Source organism: Ischnura elegans, chromosome 5 (assembly GCF_921293095.1).
Source record: "Ischnura elegans chromosome 5, ioIscEleg1.1, whole genome shotgun sequence".
Classification (NCBI taxonomy): domain Eukaryota; kingdom Metazoa; phylum Arthropoda; class Insecta; order Odonata; family Coenagrionidae; genus Ischnura; species Ischnura elegans.
Genome location: NC_060250.1, coordinates 13,558,258 through 13,569,766, shown reverse-complemented (window position 1 = coordinate 13,569,766; position 11,509 = coordinate 13,558,258).

The window sequence follows — 11,509 nt, the reverse complement described above, 5'->3', positions numbered from 1 at the left end:
CCCAAATACATATGTATAAGATGGAATACGATCGTATTACATCGGTATATTTCACGTAGAAGTGGTTCAAAAGTCCCTATGGATGTATGTATTCGTGCGTATTACAAATTGGAAATCTGAATACCCATACATGAATTATACATATGTATACAATGGAATACAATCGTATTACGTCTGTATATTTCACGTAAAAGTGGCTCAAAATTCCCTCAGGATGTATGTATACATGCGTATTACAAATTGGAAATCTGAATATCCTTACATGTAATATACATATGTATCTGCAGGCCCTCGTACACGAATTATACATATTGATTTTCTGACCCACATCCACTTAATATCAATATGGATCGAACGGATGAATAAGGAAACCAGAACATACAGATAATAAAACATTTATTCAAAGAGAAAAATAAAATAATACACAGAAATAACAAGTGTGGCCATGAATATTGCTAACAAGCATTAAGGGCCAGCAAACAGTAGGTGAAACTTAGTTAAAACAAATGGCACAAAGATAAATCAAGTACAAACAATGGTTTGAGTTGGAAAATAGAAAAAAATGTTACCACGGAACAAGTTTCGTAACACATTGCACAAGAAGAAACCTGAATTCAGGAAACCAACTCTGCACCATTAGCCACTTCCTGAAAGGAGAAAAGAAGAAGTCAAGTTTAAAAGTCATGCAAAAATATATCTTTTTGTAAGATCTGAATAGGAGCTCAAGTCCTTACAATTTTTTTTTCAATTCATATAGGCAGTCAGTATTCTGTGAAGTCTGTAATTTTAGTACTAATTCTGTATTCTGAATGCAAATGAAAGTTTGGCTTCTCTGCTAGATTCCAAACATAAGTTTTAAATTTTTTCATTTACCAATTGTGTCGAGGTCCCAGCTAGCACAGATTTGACCTTGTCCTTTGAGAAATCATATATTTTGGGGAAATGCATTTCCCCAAAATATATGATAGCATGCTTTCATTTTACAAAATTAATAGCCTTTCTCTTAAGAAGAATGAGAAATATGAGAAAAGATCATATGACTACTTTTAAATATAAATTAACTAGGAAAACGTGAATCCATTGGTATGCTTATTTAGTACATGATACTAACATATTAGTACCATGATTTAGTAGCGGATGACTCACACAGAAAAAATATAAACTTGTGATATCAAATTTTCAAACAAATAAATTTCATACATAATAGATAATTTCAGGCTTAACTTTAAGAAACCTCTCCATTATGGTTAAAAAAAAAATTCCCTCAAAGCTTACCTCGGTATTAACAATTCCACCTGGTCTTCTGGCTTTGCTTCGTCGTCTTTTCCGTAATCCATTCTCCTCTTGTCCAGGCCAAGCTATTTACATCGTCGCCTGCTGGGTATGCGCGAAAGAGCATGAAAAGAAAATTATAATTAATTAATTTGGCCCGTACGCACCTTTTTCTTACATATAATGACAAACTTTCGCATGAAAGTTACGTATTTATCTTGTGTTAATAATAATGACGAAATGCACCTTGATTGACTGCATTTCAAGATGAAAGAAATATTACATTTTGCTTTGAGGGAACCGATATTATAATATTACACGACCAATACTTCTTCTTGTTCGTTAAATAATTAGAAGTAGAGGGCAAAACCGCTCGGAACCTCGAGGAATCTATTAGCATAGAGTAAGTATATACTTACTCTATGCTATTAGTGACAAGGCTACGCTGATAAGTCTAAGGTCAAAGATGTTATGACTAAAGCATAGGATAACTAGGAATGCAAGAACTGCAATACAGTAGGTTGTGGTAATAAACAGCGATAAAACAACATACACGTGAACGAAAACATTCCTTTAAACAATTTTGTCTGCTCTTAATTAAGAGAAGAAAAAATGTAACTTCAGCCGCGAAGCACGGAATTACTATACGACGCATAATCTATTAATTTATACGTACAAGATTGACGTTACTATGTTTTACCATATAACTTCAATGGACACCAGTCTCCTCGATACATAACTCAACAAAAAAGGAAAACAATAGCCAAACATAAACAAAATAATTACCTCTATTGGCGCAATGTGTTGACCACATTGCGCCAATAGTTGTATCCAAATATACTCAAATAACATAATTAATGTAGTCTATGTAGGCGTACAATACAATAAAAGATAAATCATACCTTACCTTAATAATCCAGTGACAGGAAACTGCTGGAGCTGGCTTGCACGAATCGCAATAACGTGTGGGATTGAAGCACATTTCCAGCAAAACATAGCTTGCAAGCTATGTTTTGCTATGCTTGCAAGCAAGCCATGGCTTCGGGTTGAGCACACCATCCACACGCGCCCGTTATTGAGGATTAAAACACTATGTCAATTCTTCCATTAAGTATAATAATACAAACAAATATAAAATTAACTATACATCAGTAGCTAGTTAATAACGGATTTCCTTTTGTTTATTAGCTTAGATGCCGGAGTTCCTCCAACAGCACGTTCTCGTACCCTGTCGATTTCTGAAACAACAATGCCTGTTCGCTGTCCGTTTGAAGTCTGTTCATAGCCTGTTGGAGATTAGTGAACAGAGTATAAACAGCCAACGAACAATCTCGGGTCACACACAAGTAGGAACAACTTACGAACAGCCTTCTAACAGTTTGTACTCTGTTTGCAGCTTGTTCCTTAACAGGCAGGCAACAAGCATTTCGGGAACAATAGTGAACAAGCTTTTAACAGGCAGGGGCCGGTTGGTAGTATGTTTCACCGAACAGGGAATGAACAGACAACAGTGAACAAACACTAAACACCCTATCGATTTACGTAAAAATAATGCCTGTTCGCTGTCAGTTTGGAGCCTTTTGGAGATTTTGAGAACAGATTATGAACAACGTACGAACAATTGTTTTAAGTTTCGGAATTTGGACAACAATTTGGATTAATGCAAATTTAATTGAGTACAAGGAAGTTTAATTGAATCCAAAGAAAATATCATCTACTTAAACAGTAATTATATACGCTTGAATTCATTATCACGATTACCATCAACCACGGATGACTGTTATTGAAGTGAGCACGCAAATTATATCAGCTATCTGCACGGATTACGCACGTCAAATACTTTACTTCGCCAATTACAGGCAGGGGCCGTATGTTTCAGCCAAGGAGTATGTACTCAGTGGTTTCAGCGGACTGGGAACGAACAGACAACAGCCCAGACAGCACATTTGTGGTAATACATTTGTATTACAATTGTAATACAGTGTCAAATGTCCTCTATTACAATCGTATTACAATTGTAATACAGTGTCAAATGTCCTCTATTACAATCGTATTACAAATTCCCTTGTATTTTGCCTTTGTATTACAACTGTATTACAAATCATCTGTATACAAAACGTTTGAATACAACTGTAATACAGTTGTATTACAAAAATCGGTACAATTTGTAAGGTTACAGAAGATTTACCATTTGTATACAAATGGTTGTGCTATCTGGGAGTGAACGGACACTCAACAGGCAAGGGCCGGTTCATAGTCCGTTTCACGGTACCGGGTACGAACAGAGAACAGTGAACAGCTAGTGAACAGGTTCTCAACAAGGACGGAAAGATAGCATGGTGCTGCTACCTACCTATAGAAGATAGCAAACGCAAACAATGACGCCAATAACCGATACCGTTATCCGGACAGTTTACGATGGTTTACGAGCACATGGTCGACTATGTTGTGGTGAAGTTGTTGGTTGCGGAGAAAACAGTTATTTATTTGAGTATTATTTAACCTGTGCTAAATGCCCGCAGTGACGACTTAAGTAATTCGTGCATCCATTCAGTGATAGTGAAAGTCGTGAAGTGATATTTGTTCTTGAGTGTGTTTATTTAATAATTTATTGTGTCTCTTAAGTTTTTGAGCAAGTACTGAGATTTGTATTGTATTTGTATTATGCGTATGTGCGTTACGTCGCCAATAAGAACCGACAAACATTGTCAGAGGACTGTCTTTCTTGTAGGTTTGTTTGTGAGAAGTGAAATCATCGTGTTCATAAATATTCTTTAAAGGCGTGTTTCTCTTTTAATATCACACGTATTACATTGGCATAGTGCAGAATCCGAGTTGTATTAATTTAAGGAAGTACATATTTCTTTGATGAAGGCATGTGAAATATTTGTTTGTGTAGTGGTTTTTCTGTTGATGATGACAAAGCTTGCTTTTCTACAACTATTCAAGATTTTTGTAACTAATGGAATATGTGGAAAAGCACAATAAAAGTTTTTCTTACAATCATTCAAATGAATTTCAACTTTTAATTCTATTTAAACATAAATTATCTCTTGTCTATTATGTCCAACTTAGCAACAGCGAACAGTTAAGGAACAAAGTATGCGCATAGGGAGAGAACAGACAAATAACAGTCTTCTCACATTCTCACAGACGTGAAACAGACAAGGCGTTCCAATTTACATTCTACGAACAGTCGCCCGACTGTTGTCACTCGAACAAGGAACAGGGAACTAACAGCCGAAGAAAACAGGCAATGAACTGACAGCGCACAGTCCCCTGCCTGTTCATTGTCTGTGGTCCAACAGGTAAGGAACAGAGAATGCCGCTTTCTTAACAGGGAGGGAACAGACAAGTAACCCTTTTCTCACAGACAAGGAACAGACAAGGCGTTCCAATTTACATTCTACGAACAGTCGCCTGCCTGTTCACTCTTGGTCTGGGAACAGGGAACGAACAGCCAACTGACAGACAATGAACAGACTTTATTGTTACAGAAATCGACAGGGTATCTACTTAAACAGTAATTATACACGGTTGAATTCATTATCACGATTACCATCAACCACGGATGACGGTTATTGAAGTGAGCACGCTAATTATATTAGCTATCCGCTCGGCTTACGCACGTTAAATACTTTACTTCGCCAATTACAGGCAGGGGCCGTATGTTTCAGCCAAAGAGTATGTACTCTGTGGTTTCAGCGGACTGGGAACGAACAGACAACAGTGAACGGACAGTCAACAGGCAAGGGCCGGTTCATTGTCCGTTTCACGGTACAGGGTACGAACAGAAAACAGTGAACAGCTAGTGAACAGGTTCTCAACAAGGACGGAAAGATAGCGTGGTGCTGCTACCTACCTATAGAAGATAGCAAACGCAAACAATGACGCCAATAACCGATACCGTTATCCGGACAGTTTACGAGCACATGGTCGACTGTGTTGTGGTGAAGTTGTTGGTTGCGGAGAAAACAGTTATTTATTTGAGTATTATTTAACCTGTGCTAAATGCCCGCAGTGACGAATTAAGTAATTCGGGCATCCATTCAGTGATAGTGAAAGTCGTGAAGTGATATTTGTTCTTGAGTGTGTTTATTTAATAATTTATTGTGTCTCTTAAGTTTTTGAGCAAGTACTGAGATTTGTATTGTATTTGTATTATGCGTATGTGCGTTACGTCGCCAATAAGAACCGACAAACATTGTCAGAGGACTGTCTTTCTTGTAGGTTTGTTTGTGAGAAGTGAAATCTTCGTGTTCAAAAATATTCTTTAAAGGCGTGTTTCTCTTTTAAAATCACACGTATTATGTTGACATAGTGCAGAATCCGAGTTGTATTAATTTAAGGAAGTACATATTTCTTTGATGAAGGCATGTGAAATATTTTGTTGGTGTAGTGGTTGTTCTGTTAATGATGACAAAGCTTGCTTTTCTACAACTATTCAAGATGTTTATAACTATAATGGAATATGTGGAAAAGCACAATAAAAGTTTTTCTTACAATCATTCAAATGAATTTCAACTTTTAATTCTATTTTAACATAAATTATCTCTTGTCTATTATGCCCAACTTAGCAACAGCGAACAGTTAAGGAACAAAGTATGCGCATAGGGAGAGAACAGACAAATAACAGTCTTCTCATAGACAAGGAACAGACAAGGCGTTCCAATTTACATTCTACGAACAGTCGCCTGCCTGTTCTCTCTTGGTCAAGGTACAGGGAACTAACAGCCGAAGAAAACAGGCAATGAACTGACAGCGCACAGTCCCCTGCCTGTTCATTGTCTGTGGTCCAACAGGTAAGGAACAGAGAATGCCGCTTTCTTAACAGGGAGGGAACAGACAAGTAACCCTTTCCTCACAGACAAGGAACAGACAAGGCGTTCCAATTTACATTCTACGAACAGTCGCCTGCCTGTTCTCTCTTGGTCAGGGAACAGGGAGCGAACAGCCAACTGACAGACAATGAACAGACTTTATTGTTACAGAAATCGACAGGGTAGTATCGAACGAAATGCCGAGGTTTACTGTCAACGAGATTATAACTGCATCACTCCCACGCTCCCACTCACTTCCCTAGCGACAGTGAGCCGCGGAATTGAGAATTTAATTTTTTGTCTAAACAGTTACATTAAAATATTGTTTAAAAAATTAAACTTCGCTTTTACTTTTGATCTGTGCAAGTACTATGTTTTGTATTTTTCATGTATTGTGAACCATTTTTCCATGTGTATATTTCGCGGATAGAAACTGAATTTTACATATGTAATACGTCTGTATTTCGCATGCATTTACAAATTAACATAAATAGCCGCCATCTTTACTACCCTTGCTCATATCGACTAGTATATGATTTATTTTTAAGCTTTCTGGGTATAAATTCGAATGGATGAATGATCATTAAAATAGGGAAATCTGGCGTTTGCTGTGAACATATTATTTCTGGAAAAAATGTTTATGAACATTTCGCAAGACGCCACGAAAATCTACCTCCCAAGTATTACAGGAAATATACATAATGTATATTTTGTGTATATTTGACCAAATTTACATATGTATTTCCTCTGTATTCATACATATGTAAAAGTGGTGCGTGTTACACGATAAATACATTTGTATTTTTGTGTATTTTTGACCACATTTACATAAGTATCCAAATTTCAAAAATACACAAAAAATACAAATGTATTTATCGTGTAACATGTGCCACTTTTACATATGTATGAATACAAAGGAAATACATTCAATAATGCATATGTACTACAGATGTAATACATAACAAAAATATATATGTATGTTACCCATGAAAATACAATATATATACATATGTATATCCAAATGTGTGTTGTTGGGGGTAGTATATACGAAGGGTGCCAAGGGCCGATCTATCGGGCGGGCTTATTTTGCACTGATATATGGCTTTAATTTTTGAGCTTCGTGTAGATTTTGACTCTATTTTTTTAGTACCTATCATGCTTTAACATACCCGTCAGTATTGAGAGTCAACGAAAAAAAAATTAGTTTCTGAAAAAGCCTATTAGGCTTTATATAATTTATTTTAGTGCAAACCTACAAATTCAGCCACAAAAGGCCAAAAGGCATTCTTCAGCAAACCAGGAAAAATGGGCTGGCACTAAAAGGGTTAATTGACAATTTATACGCATGCTTCACTGACACAGACCCTACAACCACAACAATAAACTGCTCAACACGCCGGTACAGAGACACCATAGATAAACTGGTCGGCGGTGAGCTAACACAAAATTGTTATGCAGTGTTGCATTATGCAGGATAGCCACACTTATCGATGCCTTTTATAGGTTTATCAGCTTATTATTAGTTTTTAAAATTATTTGCTTGAAAAAATATTATTTTCCTTAAATACCCTTTGCGATTTTCGTTTATAGGGGGGGGGGGAAGGGCAGCTGCCCCCTCCTTCCTTCCCTTGCTGGGTACGCCCATGTGTTTGGCCTTGAATACCATTTCGGCTTTGGGTGCCAAATTCAAATCCTCGCCACCATTACGAGGCGGTTCCAAAGTACGGACTTTATGCAATCGGTCCTCAATACCGGTTCCACAGGCCGTGGCTGCACAACCGGCAGTACCGAGAAACGGGTACCTGAACCCACCCATCTCTATTTTTAACGATGAATTCTGAACCAAAAATACAATTATTTAAGAATATGAGCTATTTATTAGTCATGCTACCATGAAGGTAACACGCAACTTCCTAAATTGAATTAGCGAGCATTGAAATTGTTTAGAATAAATACTTAAATTTACAAAAAATACACACATTCTTGAGTACTGAGTTATTATTGTCATTAGACGCCTCTAACAAAATGACCATAATGATGATATGATGATGCTTTTTCAGATATTCAACATTATCTTCCATCCTCTCTACTGCTCAATGTACGTGATTGCCATCGCTCATTTCCTCTAAAGTCTGTATACCGTTGGGTGGTGCAAGGGACCGCCAGTTGCCTCAGTCAGTCAGCGAGTCGTGAGCACCAAGGGGGGAGAAATGGACCAGCCATAAAAACTCAGGTAGCCGATGGGCCCCTGCGCCACCCTGCGGTATACAGACTATAGAGACTCCTGTCTTCAAATTTTCAAAGACAAGAGAGCTAAGGAGCAGAGGTGGGCTTGGAGCAAACACCAAGACTTACACGGGTGAAGGAGAAGGTCCAAAGTGTAGAAAGGAGAGTGATAGCGAGGTGGTACGAGAAAGGTAGGTGAGAGAGCGAAATAGAAAGAAGGTTTGAACATGTATCAAATACACTGCCATTCTGGTGACCAGCAAGAAGGAGGAATGTGTCCTATTCTGTCTCAACCTTGGTTGCTGTACCATCAGAAAGGAAACTCATTTTTCTAAAGGCCTGTTTAAACTGTACATTAACTAGTAAAAGTCAATGTCTAAATGTATGAATGTGTGAATGAACACGAAAATGCACAGTTTGACCACACAACTTCTGCGAATGCATGTACATAAAATTGAACTATGTTCTACTTTGGTTCATGCATTTGTACATGTTCCGTTCTGGTCCACAAAAATCAATCATACAAATAAATATTGACTTTTGTGTGTAATATATCCTGTAAACAGGCCTTAAGGAGCGATATTGGGCACACATTTTGTTGGAACACGTTTTCCTCCATAGAATGTATACATATAGACAGCATATATAGATACAGAGGAGTAGAATTATACAACATATTTCCTAAAATATTATGAGGCATATCATTCAAGGTTACCCGTAAGGTCAAAATACTCGAAAGAGCCTTAAAGGAAGTTGAGGCTTTAAAGAATCAATGAAGATACAGATTTCAATATTAAGGTCAACTTCGATTGGTGAAAATATTTAAAGAGGATTAATACAATATGTATTAGCACTGGATCATGGTTATTCATTGCGAATATCGAATATGTCAGCTTAATTTTTAATCGCCGAAAATGAGAGCGGTGTGTTGACAAAACTCTCTCGGGCTATCCCGGCTGGAATCCACAAGAGGGTTTTGTCGACAATTATCACTGGAAAAACCTCAAGTCATAGTCATAGTCATCGAGAGTGGTTTATCCAAGATGTGGCTATAGTTTTATGTTTTCTTAAGGGCTGTATCCTCGGGTGGGCAGCACACTGATGATACGGGTAAAGAGTAGTAAGAAAAGCCAAGCATGTTATTGGAAAGAACGGTACAAAATTAGTCAAGACCATACGTCACATGTGCATGGCATGACTCATACTCTGCTTGGTAGACCTATTCCCCCACCCCCAGCTAAGCTGGTAATCTGTCACTTTGCATTTGTACTTCCACCAGCAACCTCGCACATTGCCTCCCTTGACCGCTTACTGTAAATTGACTTAGCACCGTTTGGACTACCTTAACCCCGATTTTGATCTGGCACCGTCCGGACATTCTACTGGACTTAGCTTAAATAAGCAAAGTTTTATCGCTGATAAAAATTCACGAGTCTTTGCGGCAACAGTTTGCGGTATATACTAGTGTATTGTTCCTGCTGGTGATAGCTGCAGTCTGTGGGTAAGTCAATCCTTGTGTTACATTGCTCCCAGTGGCGTAGTCAGGGGGGGAAGGGTTCGACCATCCCCCCCCTGATACTCCTCGGATCTGCTCCGCCAGTTACTCCTCGGAACTGCTCCGCCATTCCTCGTTGTGGGACGGCTTTGCCGCCTTGGGTATGAGGACCCTCCCCTCCCCCCTGGGGCTGCTCTGCTTAGTTCTCATAACGGGTCTTCTCCACCGAGAGGGGTGCCCAGGGGGATTCGGGGGTTTTAATGTGTTATACATGTGGTCACCAATCGTCCAGAGTGATTACGTAGCGATGATTGTAAAGGGTAGTGCAATGTGGCGTAATAGTGGCGACAAGTACCCATAAAAGAAGACTTAATGGCAAATTTTAATTTTTTTGTGGGGGGTTCCAACGGAATACCGGGGGTTTTATACTTGTGTTAAACCAGTGATCACAAATCTTTCTCATAAATTCCGTGGCGATGAGTCGTAGGGGTTCGGAACAGTGGCGGAATTCTGACGATTCTTTTACCCGAAGAGGCGATTTATCAGAAATTTTTATTTTTGGGAGGTTTCACGGGGTTATCGGGGGTTTTAATAAGTGGTAGGGGCAGCGAAGACCGGCTGAATTGTGATGAAAACTACTCAAAGGAGACTTTAAATTTTTTTAAATATTTTTTTCAGCGAGGTTCAAGAAGGTGATTGGGGGTTTTCAGGTATTATTTCCCTTATGGTTTACAGTGGCCCGCCCTCACCAAATACTCCGGATCTAGAGCTGAGAGGGGACGGGTAGTGCGGCAAAATGTTTGCAAGAAGTTCCCAAATAGGAGACTTAATGGCACATTTTACATTTGGGGGGGATTCCAGGGAAATACCGGGGGTTTATATGTGTGTACTCCTGGCGGTCACCAGTTGTTCACATAAATTCCGTAGGGATGAGTCGTTCGGGTAAGAACCAGTGAACCAGTGAAAGTGAAGAATAGTGACGAAAAGTGCCCAAAAAGTAGACTTATATGCAAAATTTTATTTTTTGGGGGTGTATTTGGTTTTACCAGGGGTTTATAGGTTTGTATTGCCAGGGTTCATCAATTGCCCACATCAATTCCGTAGCAATGAGTGGTAAGATTTGGAAAACCAGTGGAATTGTGACGAAAAGTACCCGAAAAGGCTACTAGTATGCAACATTTAATTTTTTGGGGGGTTTAAAGATGACGATATTATGTGGTTACATCCATTTACTATCATATCTAAGAGAAGTGTGCCCTATGACATCCATATTTCGAGAGTAATTCAATAAAAAGCAAACCAAGCTCTCGAGCACGTCTGGAAGTGGTCGGGAATTTGTATCCATGAGTGAGTCAGTCACCACAAGCGCTGTATATAATAGGGATATATATATATGTAATTTACTTGTAAGTACACTTTTCCACATTCCTGCATGGATTACTTAAAAAGGCTTGATGCTTGATGGAGATGCCCAAAACTACTACTATGGAATTCCATACCAATCCAGAATTGAGAGTAAACTTGCATGGAGGTAAAAATTAAGTTAAAATCTTATCGGTACCCACAACGAATAGATTGCACTGATGTATTGAACTTCAAGTGATACTATAACTATAAACTGTTTTCACAGAGACTAAGGTAGCCTGTGATAATTTGAAGTCAAAAAGTAATTACCCCAGGAAACATGCAATGTAAA